Below are 17,075 nucleotides of genomic sequence, written 5' to 3' on the forward strand. Positions count from 1 at the left end.
CTATGATCAATTTTTAGTTTTCATCAATTTTATGTACTAACAACCTATGATGGCATTGGCTCCTCTGTCATTCTTGATATGCTTTCTTCACTTGGCCTCCTGGAAACCATATTCTCCAAGGGTTATTGTTGTCCTACTTCAATTGGTTGAACCTGAACCTTTCCAATCCTCTTTTCTGCTTCCTCCTCATCTTTCTAGCATCTTAACATTTGAGTATTCCATGGCTTATGGGGAGGGGATTCCCAGGACAAGAGGTTTCAAGAGGGCTAAAGTCAAGCTCCTCAAGCATTCAGAACCAGCAAGAGATCAAAGTCAGATCAGGTGCAGGCAGAAGAGTGTCTGTCCTGTGGTGAGGATGTACTCTGCTCACAGGTAGATGTATGCTGAGCTCCAATGGTGAAATGAATGAGATGTGACCATGTATTCTAAATAATCCAGAATAATTCTCACAGTCTAATTCATTTGCAACTTAGATTTGACCTTCATTTATTTAGGAGATCTTAAACAAGTCATGGCCCTAGCTTACAACTGACAAAGAAAGTATTTCAAAGATTTTCTTTTACCAAAGGATTTATATCAGATTTGGGTATTGAGTTTGGAATTGGAGTAGCAACCCAGACAGGGGGGTGAAGACAGCTTAATCTGAGGGCTCCTAAGTATAGATGTTCCTTGAGGTAGAGCAGGAAAGCTTGGAGACACATGGAATGTGTGTTGGGCAGAAATAGAAGGGTTTGGGTACTAGGTTTCTAATAAAAGTATATTAATTATTCTGAAATATTATACTTTTACTCTGTTTTCCAGGAAGAACTTGGCTCTTTAAGTTTTAAAACATTTGTGGGAAGCATTATCTCCACATTAAATTCCAGATCGAGTACAACAGAGTAACAGATCCAACTAATATTCCACTTACGTTATCATAAGTGCTTGCATGTGATTTACATGTTATCTCTATCAAGCCCCATCATAATAGATACTAACTAGTATGACACCATTTTATAATGAAGAAATTGAGGTGGGAACGAGTCTCCAAAACTCTTTCACAAAGATGGCGCTGAAAGCAAAGAAGGAACCCCCTGCCCCTCCCAAAGACAAAGCCAAAGCAAAGGCTTTGAAGGCAAAGAAAGCAGTGCTGAAAGGTGTCTACAGTCACACAAAAAAGAAGATCCGCATGTCACCCACCTTCTGATTGCCAAAGACACTGATGCTCCTTTGCAGGCAGCCTAAATATCCTTAGAAGAGCGCACCCAGGAGAAACAAGCTTGACCACTATGCCACCATTAAATTCCCCCTGACTACCAAGTCAGCCATGAAGACAGAAGACAATACACTTGTGTTCATTGTGGATATTAAGGCCAACAAGCACCAGATCAAAAAGGCTGTGAAGAAGTTCTATGACATTGACGTAGCCAAGGTCAACATCTTGATCAGGCCTGATGGAGAGAAGAAGGCATAAGTTCTACTGGCTCCTGACTATGATACTTTGGATGTTGCCAACAAAAGTGGGATCATCTAAACTGAGTCAAGCTGCCTAATTCTAAATATAAAAATTTTACACTATAAAAAAAGAAAGAAATTGAGGTTCAGAGAATAGTTAAGTCACTTGCCCACGGTTGCTCAGCAAGTGGTGGGACCAAGCAAACAGGCAAACTGACTCCAAGGCACACAGGTTTGCTTACATAATGCTACTTGTGTCCTCACTGGCTGAGGCAGAGCTGCAACATGATCCCTGTCAGCTAGTCTTGCCATTGCCACAATGATTAGTACCCTTCATTTAAATATATTTGTGAACCCTGCAAAGGCATAGATGTATCATTAGGTTAAAGGTGTGTCCATTATGAAGCAGTAATTGGCCCTTTTAGCATTTTCATTGCTACAAATCACACATTATATGTATAACTATTACTAACCTAATCCCACCAAAGCCTATTAATGTCAGACAGACCTGGCAATTCATCACTAAACTGTCTCCAAGGATGTTTTACACTTTGTCTAGGGCTGCATTTAACATCTGCAATTATAGAGAAAGAATGCCATGCAAAGTGTCCTTAAATCTCTTTGCAATACAGCCAAACAAAACATTGACTTGATTGAGAGCTCCAGGACATTGGTTGAGAGCTATTGCCATGTGTTTTTAGGCTTTAAAGACTAATAGCTAAAGTGTTCACCAACACAAGAGAACAAAATACACACCAGCTGCTCAGCTTTGCCTAAGCCTGTGGGATCAAGATGAAAAGAATTAGACAAACTATTATAGCAATCAGGCCTCAAGCAAGCAAAAGCCTGGCTCAACATTAAGAAGCCCCCATTAATGGGCTAGTACACCACCGTGCTCTTGGTGCTTCGGGGCTTCTGGTATGGAAACATTTTGTAAGAGAGTAGTAGTATTTTGCCTGCTGGGAAGCATAGTTAACCTCTCTTCTCGCTATGTTTGAATTCCACTTGTTCATTCTTGGTCTGAATTTACTCTTCTTTCCACTAAGCATTCCTTGTCCCCTCTTGCCCATACTCAAAAATATGGACCTAATTTATCCTTCTGGAATGCCCCTTTGCAAGTTAATACTAATCACCCTCCAATGCAATGGAACACACACACACACACACACACACACACACACACACACACACACACACGAGCACGCACGCACTCCCAAACCCCCACTTACATTCTGATTTCATCTTTACTTGCCACTCCTCCGACAGACAGAATGATATATTCTCACTATAGGAAGGTTATCTAGACCAATGTCCAGTTGGTAATAAACTAATTTGCCTCTGCCTCCATCCTTAAGTGTACTTGGTGTGCTGCATTTGTGTTCTGCCTCCCTGGTTTGGCATAAGCTCTCTTTAGCCAAGGATGAAGAATATTGCTTTAGTTGTCTTATATTCCTATCATGTTTATTTTGCAAAACCAAGTAATTATCCAGCACAAAATAAATATTTGTATCAGCTTCTACTGAGAGATGATAGAGGGGTGACCAGGACAAAATTCTGCTTGGTCTCCCTCCCCACTCTCCTGAGCCCATGGGAGCATCTTCCTGCACTTTCACTCAGCCATGCTTCCTGCTTCCTAGTATCACAGCTCCCAGTCCGCCTGGAATAAAGTTGCCATTAAAACATTCTCCATGAGGTAACAATAGACTAGGCTGTTCCATATTGGCACAGACCCTCTGTGAGGCAGTAGGGGGCACTATGGATTCATGCCTCTGATACCTCCAAATAAACACACACAGGAAAGAGGAAGTGGTAAGTCCTTCAGGTTTCTACTTTGTAGTGGTCATCTTGTCCATTCCTATCATTGCCACCGCTTCCCTCTTTCAATGCTTTTTCTTATATTTTGTTTTTCCTGACCGCATCAAAGTTTTTCAAAAGCTGGTACTAATTATTGTGACTGTTCTGAAGGATTCAATAAATCAAATATTGTTATAAAACAATAGTCACCAAAGCCAGGAATTAGAAGCAATCCTTGATCTCCACATTTAATTGGCAACCAGGTCCTAAAGATATTTCCACATTCTTTCTCAAACTTGTCCCCTCCTATTCAAATTCATACCTCTGAACAAGAGGGCTCAGCTAAGGAGGCAAGTGAGACTAAAATCCTTAAATGAAAGTCAGCTAGGCATTTCATCACCAATAGGATTTAGTCAAGAAAAAGAAAGGATTACAATCCAGTAGTACAGAAATGGAAGCCACGTGCATGAACAAGGGCCAAGAAGACACAGGAAGCTCTCTTTACCGAGAGGATAGAAAGTTAAGGGGAAGGACCATAGAGCTCTGCTGTAATCATAGAGTTCTACCTGCAGTTCTTTCTTTCATGATGACGTAGGGGATGATGGCTCCTCCCACACAGGCCCTCCTGATTCCTGTCTAGGTTAAGTTCTCTGTAATAAATTTTAACTAAGCTAAGTTAAAATTCAACTCTCCCTTTACAGATTTTAATATTAGATGGCCACAGAAGGACTGAAGTATAGAAAACACTACTTCTCATACTTAGGGATTTAGGCTTTCTTATCAGTGCATAGTGAGGGGATATATTCTCAATGAGGAACAACTAATGGTGATTCCTCCCCACCCCACCCTCCATTCTCCCACTAAACTACATTTGCTATGAGAAAATATTAAATGCCATGGGGGAAAAAAAACACAAATTATCTTATTATTAGTGTATGGATAACCTAATTGAGGATCAGCAGACTATAGCCATGGGGCTAAATCCAGTCCATGCCCTGTTGTTGTTTGTTATTCTGCCAAAGAGCTGAAAAACATTTTCACATTAGTAAAGGATTGTAAAATATATATATATATATAATAAATATACAACAGAGGTGGTATTGTAGTTTGCAAAGCCTAAAATATTTACTCTCTGGCACTATAGAGAAAAAGCTTTCCAATGCCCACACTAGACAATACCTTAATAAAGGAGATTGCTAATGAAAACTACATAGAAAGAGTTATTAATGGTTTCTGTGTAAATTCATTGTTAAGAATAAGTGATCAGAAATAAGATGGAGGGACAAATTTTACCTTCCTTAAGGGTTTTATTTCTTTGACTTCTGTATAGTAAGTTTTCATCAGTGAATGTCTATCAGAACATCTTGTGTTCAGTCAAGTCTAGTGTGTTTAAGCTTGCCAGGATCTGTTAAGACCAACAACTTTACTTTGTTCATAGCCTACCTCCTGAACTGCTTGCCTCCATCCAACTAAAACTCCATTAGTGAGTGTTAGTCCTACTGAGACCTTGATTTATCCTCTGTTGACAGCATCATATTGCTCACAGATCTGCTGCTCAGCTCTGATCTCAACTTCCATTTGCAATCACTCTTGTGATTATGCTGCTTCAGAGCAAACCAAGAATAATCTCACTGAGACTAGCCCACTCTTATGTGACAGTTCTTGAATTGTACAATGCAGCTAGTGCCCATACTTGTACGAAAACAGGCATCCTGTCACCCAGTGACTTGAAAACTGAATACTCAACTGGTGATGCCAGGCTAGGAACTCAGCCAAACTGGCTCAATCAGAACAAAATCTTCTTTTTGGTTTGGTTTTTGCTCCAATTTGGCTAATTCATTTGCTGGGAGACGGGTTTTCTTTTTATATTGAAATTAAGAAAGATGATATTAATCTGAGGAATATGTTCAGTAACTCGAGTTCTAAGGCAGACTGAGAGCATGTATCTTAAATAAGAGCCAGGGACCCCCCTGGCAAAGTTTCTCAGTATTCAGTCCAGCTCACTCGGATCAGAATTTTCTTGGGTGCTTATTAAAAATTCAGAACCCTAGTACCAACTCCTTCATATCTAGTGAATTAAAGTTTCTGAGAATGGAGTACCATTCCCAGTATTATTATTATGTGTACTAAATTTTCAGAACCAATGATCTAAGAGGTCTATGTGTGGTCTTAGGGGATTTCTTTACCAACTGAAATTATTTGCAAAAATTCTCTGTGATGGTTCAAATTGCATTTTTGTAAAAACATCATATTACCCATCATGAAATTCTCAAAGCAGTTTATAGCTCAAAATGATAAGAATTGCTGATTTTAAAGAAAATAAGATTGATTCATAACACCAAGCTCAAACTTCTCCATAGACCCATTTACTGAACAACTGACAAGTCCTACCTAGAAGGATAACCTTCTTCCTTGCCATACGCTGCTCTTCATAGATGCAATGAGCTCAGACCCCAATATTTCCATTTGATCCAGAGAAGCAGCATCAGTCACTTTTCTTTGAAATCAGAGCTCCTCTAGGATTTAACCTTACTGTTCTCTATTTTAAAATCATTTGCATTCCATGAAAGGCTTTCCATGTCTGGGGGCTACACAGAGCTCCTCATAGAATCCACCTGACCCCCATCAATTTCCAACATGAGGAAAACACAGCTCAGCCCTCATCCTCAGTCAGGCCACTCACTTTTTAACCTTTTGCACTTGGATGTCAAGTGTGACTCGACACGGTTAGCATCGGTAGCAGCTCTTTTTATACTCTTTGAATGTATCAATAATTTGAAATATAAAAAAATTCAAATAAATAAGTTTGTATGAAAAGAAACTCCAGTTTTTTATTCTACTGCCGTGCTTTGTAAAATCTTGGGTATTTAAAAAATTAAATCCTGAGTAGAATAAAGGAATAGAGAAAAAAGCAAGCGAGTGCAAAGGGTTAATCTTCTTGGGATTCTGCACCCAACTCCAATGTGAGGTTTTTTTCACACCACCAAGCAATTCTCAGACACCAGCTGGGCATTCTACAATTTACCTCAATTCTGATACTATTTACCTGGAGGTAGCATCAGATCCCAGGACTTCAAATGCCAATCACAGTTCTGGATTGTTATCTATGCTTCTAACTCACCAACTGTACAATAGTGTAGGGATGTATTCCAAGACCCCAAATGGATACCTGAAAGTGCAGATAGTGGTGAACCCTACATATACGCTGCTTTTCCTATATATACATACGTATGATAAAGTTTAATTTACAAATTAGGCACAGTAGGAAGCTAACAATAATAAGTAATATTTAAATAGAACAATTATAACAATATACTTAATAAAAGCTATGTGAATGTGCACTCTTCCAAAGTATCTTACTATATTGTATTCACTCATCTTGTTTTGATAATGTAAGATGACCTGATGCCTACATGATGAGATGAAGTAGGTGAAAGATGTAGGTATTGTGACGTAGCATTAGGCACAGTGCTTTCAGGCACAATGCAATGCCGTCAATCAGAACACATTTGGTTTTTCCACCCACAAATTTAATGCCTTTTTCATCTTAACCTTATCACATACCACAGCTGTCATTTTCACCAGTTTGAGGTGCAACAGCAAAACTGGTAAAAATTCCTTTTTTCTTCACAATTTCACAATAGAAGATTTGTTCTTACTGTAGATCTCAGTAACCTCAGCATATGATTTTTTTTCTTTTCTTATTAAGTCAAGAACTTTCACTTTTACACTTAAAGGAACCACTTTAGAACTTCTCTTTGACATTTCTGAATTGCCCAGCATAACTACTCTTGCCCTTTGGGGCCATCATTAAGTAAGAGTTACTTGAACACAGCGATATTTCATATTTCAACAGTGATCTGGTAACCAAGATGTCTACTACCTGACTAAGCACTGCAGCATGGAGATGCTGGTAAAGGAATGATTCACATCCTGAGCAGTACAAAGCAGGACATCGCAAGCTTTTATCACACTACTCAGAACAGTGCTCAATTTAAAACATATGAACTATTTATTTCTGGAATTTTCTATTTAATATTTTTAGATCATGGTTGACTACTGGTAACTGAATCCTGAAAAAGTAAAACCTCAAATAAGGGCGGGAACTACTGTAGAGCAGAGGTTCCAAGGACCTCCTTGGGTTGGATTAATTTTCTTGAGTGGCTCACAGAACTGTGACATACATTTTACTTACTAGATTGCCAGTTTATTATAAAAGGGTATATAGCTCAGGAACAGCCAGATGTAAGAGATGCATAAGGCAAGCTATGTGGGAAAGCAAGGATTCCATGTCCTTTCTTCGGACACCATTTTCCCCACATTTCCATGTATTCACCAACCTGGAAGCTCTCCAAACCATGTCCTTCTGGGTTTTTATGGAGGCTTCAATACATAGGCATGATTTATAAAATCTATGGCCACTGGAGACTGGACACAATTTCTAGCCCCTCTCCTCTCCCAGGAGGTAGTGGGTGGGGGGAATGAAAGTTCCAGTCCTCTAATCACAGTGTTGGTTTCCCAGGCAACTGGCATCAATCCTTTGGATTATCGCTTCATTAACATAACAAAAACGATATCTCTATAGCCCTCATCAGAAGAAACTCCAAGATTTTCTGGAGCTCTGTGCCAGGAACCTGGAAGAAGACCGAATATTTGTTTCTTATAAATCTCAGTATCTTACATCTGACTCTACTGACTTCCCAAAGTTAAAAAAAAAAAAAATAACTATATGAAAGTGAGAAAGGTAGAGATTTATCAGTTGCTACCAAATTCCTTCATTTTAATAAGGAAGACATCAAGGCTCAAAAAGTTCAAGGAAACTTTAAAATTCTCAGCTTGATAAAAACTTCAAGGACCATCATTTACATGATCTCCTTGGTTCCTCAAGCTTCTCCAGGGAGAGACAACATGCTAGCTAGTTTTAGTAGATCATTTGGCTTTTAGTCTAATGCTTTTTACACTTCAAACTGACTAAAAAAAAAAAATGACAAATATAAAATTTCTTAGAAAATACAAAGGGAAATATAAATATGATGTTCTATTATGACTGTTATCTCACCCATGACTCTGAATATGACTTTTTTTTTCTTTTTTCTTTTTTTCTTTCTTTTTATTCTTTGCAAATGGAAACAAAGATCCATTAGCAACATGGTATAATAAACAGAGTACCAGCCTCGTAATCAGAACTACCTGAGAGGTACTCAGTTTTTCCTATGGCAAAGTACCCTTTCTTAGGCCAATTTCCCAAATGGAAATCAATTTAGTCTTTCATGAATTTCTCTCCAACCAATAATCTACCCTTATAAAATTTAATTTTTCAGAACCCAACTTCCTAACTACAATTCTTACCTCATAGAGCCTTTTATGATATTTTTTTAAGGTAATACTAAACTTCTTTCCTGGAGTACCTGACTGGTCAATGTCAATTGGTTAGAAATTAATTGAGGCTGAGGTGGAATATAAAACAGTCAAAAAATAATGAAATGCAGATGAGCAAAATCTAACCTTACACATTCAATAGAAAATTCTCATTCATTGAAAAACTAAGAAGCTTATATCCTTGATTTAACATGTATGTCAAAGAATTCAGCTTTTTAAAGTCAAACAAGTCTGCTTTAAAGCCAAAATGACTGGGAAGAGCAGAAAAACCCTTGGCAAAACTTAAAATTCCAGCTACTCAAAGTAAGATATTAGCTTATTAGTCATGTAAGAAGCATTGAATATATTTACTGCTATCATATCTTCCCATAAGTGTTTTCTACAAGTTGAGACTGGGAATGTACACAGAAAAGAATAAAATAAAATAAGCACAGAGACTATTAATAGTATAAACTCTGTGAAGTTCTCAGAAGAAAGTATGCAGGAACATACTTTCCAAGCCAGCGTGTGTGTCACTAAAAAAAGTTAATATTAAAATCAAGTTGAGTATTTCAGTTGTTGAAAAGGACCGACTGTATGTATTCTCCACTAATGTCCTTGAAAATTTATACTGTCAAATCTATCCTTAGTTATTTACATAATGATTACCAGAAATCCCTCCCTTTCCCCATTCTCCTCCTCACCTGTTCCTTTCCCCAACTACAGATTTTGCTAAAGATACAGCACAAGACAAGCAAAATCAGGAAGGCATCTGACAGATTGTATTCGTCTTCTCACCCTTTGTTACTTACTGGAGTTTACTATATTATTATGAAAAGTCAAAACCAGCAAGAGATTGTGTTGCTCACAAATTTTAAGTTTATAAGTTAAATGCAGTAATTCCTCATTATCCAAATCTAACCCATCCCCGCAAACCTGCTAGTGAATTATATAGTAGGACTCCATATTTTATTATTTTAAATGAAAATAGAATAGTACCCTGTGCTCCCAAACCTTCTGAAAATCCCAACCAATTTCCCCAAATATCACTAAAACAGTTTGTAACATCTACCTAACATCTCACTAATTGCCTAATTATTTAATACTTACTGCACTCTTTGGTGAGTGTTTTTTATATGCCAGACCCAATAGCACTATGTAATTTTAGATATTATTACATTTTTCTTCTATAATACTACACACATGTACTCTGCTATACAGAAATGATCAAGTGATGTACTGAAAAGAGACAATGAATACAAATGACATTAGCAGGAGAAGATTTAAAAACAAGGCATTATTAAAACAATTGATTACAGACTGAAGGGTTGCCTGAGTGAAGTTAGACTGTGTGAGGAAGCTTGCTTGATGGTAGGTGAGGGTGAGAAGAATGAGCTGGTAAAAGAGAAAAACAGCAGAAGCTCGAGGTTTGCTCATGCCCAAAAGCAAGTTACTGGGGGTCATCCTTCTTCTCCTGGCACTTGTGACCCCAGGAGTGGTGACTGTGAACCATTTTATGAAGCTTTAGATGCAGTTATGCATGATTCCTTTTAACCTCTTGCTAATGCCTGCTCTTCTCTAAGGATCACTAGATCACTTCTTGAAAGATTTGTCCATCTCCTTAGAAGGACATTTTATTTATAACTAGAGGCCCGGTGCACTAAATCCGTGCATGGGGCGGGGGAGTGTGTCCCTCAGCCCAGTCTGCACCCTCTCCAATCTGGGACCCCTCAAGGAACATCCAACTGCCCGTTTAGGCCCGATCCCAGTGAGATCTAAGACTGTTGGCTCTCACAATCTAAGACTGTTGGCTCCCAACCGATCACCTGCCTGCCTGCCTGATTACCCCTAACAGCTTCTGCTTGGCAGCCTGATCAACGCCTAACTGCTCCCCTGCCAACCCGATTGCCCCTAACTGCCCTCCCCTGCCGGCCTGGTCACCCCCAACTGCCCTCCCCTGCTGGCCCGGTCACCCCTAACTGCCCTCCCTTGCCAGCCTGGTCATCCCTAACTGCCCTCCCCTGCCGGCCTGGTCACCCCCAACTGCCTTCCCCTGCAGGCCTGGTCCCCCCCAACTTCCCTCCCCTGCAGTCCTGGTTACCCCCAACTGCCCTCCCTTGCAGGCCTGGTCCCTCCCAACTGCCCTCCCCTGCTGGCCTGATCGCCCACAACTGCCCTCCCCTGCTGGCCATCTTGTGGTAGACATCTTGTGTCCACATGGGGGTGGCCATCTTGTGTGTTGGAGTGATGGTCAATTTGCATATTACCTCTTTATTATATAGGGCAAGTAAAGATAAGGAATTGTTATTTTTTAAATTTTTTTTACTGTTTTACTTCATTACTGCTGTGTTATGTGCTCCATGTGAGTGACGTAGGTGCTTATGTAGGTGGGTTCCAACTTAGAGCGAAAATCGCGTTACGTCACGCCATAGGAACAGATCTCCGACGTAACCCAAGGACCTACTGTAGTCCCATATGACTGATAAGAACTTATAAGAAAAGGATATTGGGATAGAGACACCGACAGAGGGATGTGACCATGTGAGGAAATAGCAATAGGTGGCCACCCACAAGCCAAGGAGAAAGGCCTCAGAAGACACTAAACCTGTCAACACTTCAATCTTGGACTCCTAGCCTCCAGAACAGTGAGAAAAGACATTTCTGTTGTTTAAACCACCAGTCTGTGGTGTTTGTTATGGCAGCCCTGGCAAACTAATAAAGTAGGGCCGTTAGTATTTCATCTATTTCAAATATTAAAACGTTAGAGATTCAGAAAAATGAAAAGACATGTCCAAGTTTACACAACATTTCAAGGTAAAAAATTGGATTAGGATACCAACCTCAACTCCTAGCCTTGTGCTCTTTCCCCTACACCAGGATTGCTTTGTGGCAGCTCTATAAATAAAACGTCTTAAGGAGTGGGTTCTGCTTTTATTTTTCAGGGTGGAGAAATGTTGAGGCTTTTTGGTGTGTTTTTGTGTGGGTTTTTGTTTTGTTTTGTTTTGCATATTTCAGTTCTGTCTCTGCGTAGGGCAGGTTTACCTCTGATATAAAGTGGCCTCTCCACTTCTTATGATTCAGTGGTAAAAGTTGCAAGGAACAAAAAACAAGGGAATTAAAGTAAAGGTTCCCTGTTGCTTATAGCACTTCAGTGATATCAATATTAATTTTAAGTAGTGCCACTATATTATCAAATGAAAAGTAATTGGGCTATATATTTTTTTAAGAAAACTAAAGCTGTAGGTAATCGTATTAGAAAGACTGTTTTTCAATTTTATTGAAACCACAGTTTTTACACCGCCTTCAGATTGTGGATGTAAAATCTTCCTCCATCCAGCATAATCAATCCCCATATCAGTTAACTATACTTCTATTTTGAAAATCAATGATAGCAAGTCAGAGACAGAAATTGCAATTATAGTCACACAGTTTTCCTGCCTAAAAGCCCATAATGACCACCCACTCCCTAGAAGATGGAGTTCAAAATTCTGAGTATTAGCATAGAAATCCTGCCACAATCTTGATCTCACCAACTTTTTCAGTCTTAACCCCACCTAGTTCCCCATACACGCTATGCTCTTAGCCATGTTTGAATGCTCACATTTCTCTGAAAATTCCATGCATGTCATACATGCTTTTATTTGTGTTCTTCCTTCTGTCAGGAATATGCCTTCATCACATTATGTCTCTGTCTGAGCCTTATTTACTTTTTAAAATCTAACCTTTTGGTCTCCCCCAAATCTTCCTCCATCCAGCATAATCAACCCCCATCTCAGTTAACTGTATTTCTATTTTGTGGCATATTCCTTTGTCCTAGGGTTAATTGTTTATTTGCATGTCTCAACCCATGACACCACCTCATATGGACTCCGATCTTTATGAAAGTGGGAACACGGCTTAGTTATTTTGTAACCTTAACCCCAGAGCCTATGCCACTTTTCCTCCTAAATGCAGTGGATCTAATGTCCCTTTTATTTGAGTCAAAATTCCTTCTATAATTGTTTTGGAAGGGAATACCAATGAAATCCACAATTGTAGACCTTTAAGTATTGATTCAACAAAATCAGTCATTAACTGTATGTCAATAAGTCAAAACAATGGAAAACCAAAATCACCCTGGGTACCTCCCACTCATGCCTCACAGGATATCATTTCTCAGAGTGAAGCACCGGTTAACACTGTCAACTAAACCAGAGTAGAAAAAGCAGCAGCTCTTCTAGCTACAGAATCCCTTGTTGCCAGGACAACCTCTAACAATCTGCCTTTCTAATGATCATGCCAGAAATACCTAAACCCTGAAGCAAGCGATTCAGCTGGGGTCCAGAGCTGTGCCAGAGATTTGGCTCAATTTGAACTTCTGAATCAAAAATGCAAATGCTTTATCCGGAGCATTTTTGACATATTTTCTGATATGGTTCTTCAGCGTATTTTTGGCTGGTGTGACAGGAACTTAGGGAAGGGCCCACTTCCCTAACTTAGGGGGCTCAATCATAGGGGGACGCTTAGGAACATGCCTGCACGATGACAAATTTCCTGCCAAGTCGGGATTCCCAGCGTCAGAAACACAGAGCTCCCAGTGACTCATTCATCTCAGATGGAGCTCTTGGGATTTCCCACAGATCACAGAGCCCCCCCGCACTTGCAGAGTTTGAGGATATGCCCTGATGTCTACACAGCTCTGACCTTAAGCCCTTCCATGTGAAAAGGACTAACTGCAGCTGGTTACCATTTCTCTCTCACTAGGATCTCTTCCCATCTGCTCTCTTGTGTAGTCTTCTAGAAAATACCAAAAGGGCAGCTGCCTTTGCCCTGGGAGGAAGACATTTGTGTAAATGTCAACAAAACATTTAATAGAAGAGTTGATTTAAAGAGTCTTGGGCTACATGCAAAAAGGCAACTGGAAAGTGAAAGATGCAGTCATCTAAGGAATTTGGAAAGGTGAACTACTTAAATTATAAACCATTGCAGTCCGATATGATCTGAGGTGAGGGAACTAACCCTGCCTAAAATGGAGAACAGATAAAGAAATACCCATTGAATCCCTTTTCCTATCCACGAACCTTTAGCTTGTTCGCACCTCACATAACTCAACTCTTATGAATACATAAAACGGCTATTCCCTACTACCTAGTATATTTATAGCAGGGAATGAATCTTTGCTACTTTGAGAAGACTAATTTTGATCACAGTGATGTGTATACAACCTGAGCAGACTCAGGAATTGATTGTGCCAGAGAAAATGATTTTTATGACTCTGATGATGTGCCCAGCTTTTTATGAATGAGTTTTGTCAGCTGCTTTATAGCTATAGGGAGACCAGGTACTGAACATAGTTTGCTGTTTCACTTCAGTGGGTTCCCTCTCTTTACTTCCAGCAGGGGTTTCTGCATTCCACTGCTACTACATATGGAGTATCTCTCAACTCAAATTCTGGTCATTCAGCACAGAGCATCAGACCCATGTCCATGGTCACTACTGATGTAAGCATGACTGTTAAACCTAAGAGAGACCTGTGTGTATTTGTATGTGACCATTTTCAACAAGCAACAGGTTTGTTTTGTTGTTGCAATCAATGTCCTTAGACTAGGACAAGTTTCTGGTGGCAGGCTAGCAGTGTAGTCTTAGGCAAGATAGCTAACCTTTACAAGTTTTTGCTTCTTTATGCATGAAATGGCAAAAAAAAAGCAACTACCTTACAGGAATTGTGTAAAATTAACAGATAAGTTATATAGAGTTAGAGGAAACTTAAGAGGAGTTCAATAAATTAGATCAGCTTTATTTTTATTATAATTAAATTTGAGAGCTATTGTTTCACACACTGGCTTTCTTAACCAAGTGCATCTTCCTAGAAACATCACAAGGAAACCATTCCTGGCCTCAGGTTCTGTCTTGTTCCTTGAAGAATCTTTGATCAAGGACTCAAGGAAATCTGAGGGTGAAAGAGATGGGTTGCCTCCAAGAGTTGAGTGGCCCTACATTATTTATTGGTCAATGGGGATTATAACAACAGAAAGCTTTTCTGCGGAAATGACAAAGGCTGAGAGCCTAGTAATTCCTGTCCTTAAAAGGCAAAAATAAACTCTCACAAGCTTTCAATTTAAATAAAAATCAAACAATGGCCACTTTTGGGAGATGGTATTACTTACAAATCATGTTCAAACCTTACTCCAAATAAGTTCATTATTAAACAAAAATGGTTCTAGACTTCATCACGATGAGAAAACAGAAGCACAAAACTAAAAATCCATATAGCATGTCATGTCAGCACAGATTTCTTTAACAACTGGGCATTCCTCCCCCAACGAGTTCCCTCATTCCCTCATTCATGTTATCATTTCCACAATGTAAAAAAAAAAAAAAAGCCATCTTAATTTCAATCCTATTCAATTCTCATAATTGTTACTACATTCCTCTTGAATTTATCACAGCTGTACCCTTACAAGTTGGCTTGCCAACAGCCTGAATTCAGATTCCATTTCCTTGGCACACAAGCTGGCCATCTAAATGATGCTTTATCACAACCCACGGAGACTTTAACGAAGCCCAACACTGATCCCGAAACCAAGGGCAGGTTCTATTTCTGAAAAACTCAGTTGAAGAGTTTTAGGGGTTGCATATTTGGGAAAATGCAGAAGCATTTCAAGAATTACTTTATAGATCAAAGTGTAGTCTATTAATGTGGTATTTTTAAAACCAAGAGTAAGAGTTTAAGTTTTAAAAATCTTAACAATCAGATGTTATTTTAATATCAGCAGCAGATACCAAGTATATCCTGTGAATTCCCACTGCTTACTTACATTTCTTTCTTGGGAGGTTCTAAATTCCTCAGCTGTTCCTTCCTGATTTGTCTGATTTAATGGAACCCTTCAGTGATGTCCTTAAAGTGGCCTATGAGATGTCCTTTATTGGGCTCATATTTACTGAGCACCAAGTATTAGGCTCTGAGATTGGGTCAACTAGTTCCCTCTGGTATGGGCCCAGTGGTGGCAAAAGCGAATATTCAAGCCAGATACTTTGAAAGTGTCCTTTTATTAGCTCACCCAAAAAACAAAGATACTCATTTTGTGGGACCGTTTTAACACAGAATTGGTTGGGGAGTAAAGAAGTGAATTATATTATTTATTTAGACATAAATGTGACCTATATTTACTTATATTTATAATTTTTTAAGTAGATTGTGCTTTTATTAATTTGCCTTAATTAACAGTACTGACCAAAGTACTTATCATAGTACTGGACTGTATACTCATTTTCTAAATTATTATTTGTAGAAGTAAATTAAACTGAGGCACATTCTCAGTAGAAAGAAAGGGAGGCAGTCAACTGGGGCTCATTCTAGTATTATTATTTTATTTGGTTCTCACTTGCCTTTACAGTTTCTTCAAAAAGAATGGCGATGAGTTGGGCTACTTTAACACTCTATAACCTGAATAAGTGAACTGCAGCACAGAACATAAGAGGATTTATCTGAAGGTGTTTATGGGCAAATGGTGTCTTCTACATTAATCTGCATAAAATCTCATTTCACACTTTGGGGTCCAGTTCAAGCTCTAAAGTCAGACAGAGCAGGATTCTAACACCAGCCCTGCTATTTGCCAGCAGTATACCTCATGCAAATTGCTAAAGCCCTTTAGGGTTCTCTTTTCTCATATGTAAAATGGGAAGGATAATGGTTCTTTCTATGGGGCTGCTTTGAGGATTAAAAGAGAAGGTATATGTGTTTCAGTCAGGGTTCTCCAGAGAAACAGAATGAATAGGACACATATAGAAACATACAAGAGATGTATTGTTGGAATGGGCGAATGTGATTATGGAGGCCAAGGTATGCCACACTATGCTGAATATAAGCTGATGAACCAGGAAAGCCAGTGGTACAGTTCAATCCCAGTCTGAAGGCCTGAGAACCAGGGAATCAGATGGCGTAATTCCCAGTCTGATGCCATAGTTCAAGAACCAGGAGCTCCCATGTCCAAGGGCAGGAGAGATGAATGCCCCAGCTCATGAAGAGAGAGACATTGGATGATGCCTCCCCCAACACATTGGTGAGGGTGGATCTTCTTCAGAAATAATCTCTTCCAGAAACACCCTCAGAGACACCCAGAAAAACAAACAAAAAACATTTCACCAGTTATCTGAATATTGCTTTGTCCAGTCAAGCTGGCACAAAAAAATTAACCCCCACAATAGTAATCCACTTAGCATCAATCATGTAATCAATCCTCAAATAATATTAACAATCGTAATTATTGTTAGAGCCTAGAGCCACCTTTGACCTTCAGTTCCAAACTTAGTTCAGTTGGTTGGTTACAAGACTCCCAGGTGCTGACCTGGGTCTGACTTGCAGAATCTCTTTCTTGGCCTCATTTTTTTTTTTTCTCTCTCTCTCTCAAAGGGTTAGCACATGCCTGTAGTAAAGCAAACAGCTCTTAGTAATCATAATAAATGTAAGGAGCAGTAAGCACAGGTGTCCAGATTATGAAGGAAACACT

General features: G+C 39.2%; 1 pseudogene across 1 annotated transcript; it reads left to right on the forward strand.

Annotated features, from left to right (window-relative positions):
- Positions 1-1,045: 1,045 nt before the first annotated feature.
- On the forward strand, positions 1,046-1,513 carry LOC307097881 (large ribosomal subunit protein uL23-like; annotated as a pseudogene). The gene has a single exon. The product of its transcript is annotated as a large ribosomal subunit protein uL23-like (transcript).
- Positions 1,514-17,075: the final 15,562 nt, after the last annotated feature.

This window comes from Cnephaeus nilssonii (genome assembly GCF_951640355.1).
Source record: "Cnephaeus nilssonii genome assembly, chromosome: 4".
Classification (NCBI taxonomy): domain Eukaryota; kingdom Metazoa; phylum Chordata; class Mammalia; order Chiroptera; family Vespertilionidae; genus Cnephaeus; species Cnephaeus nilssonii.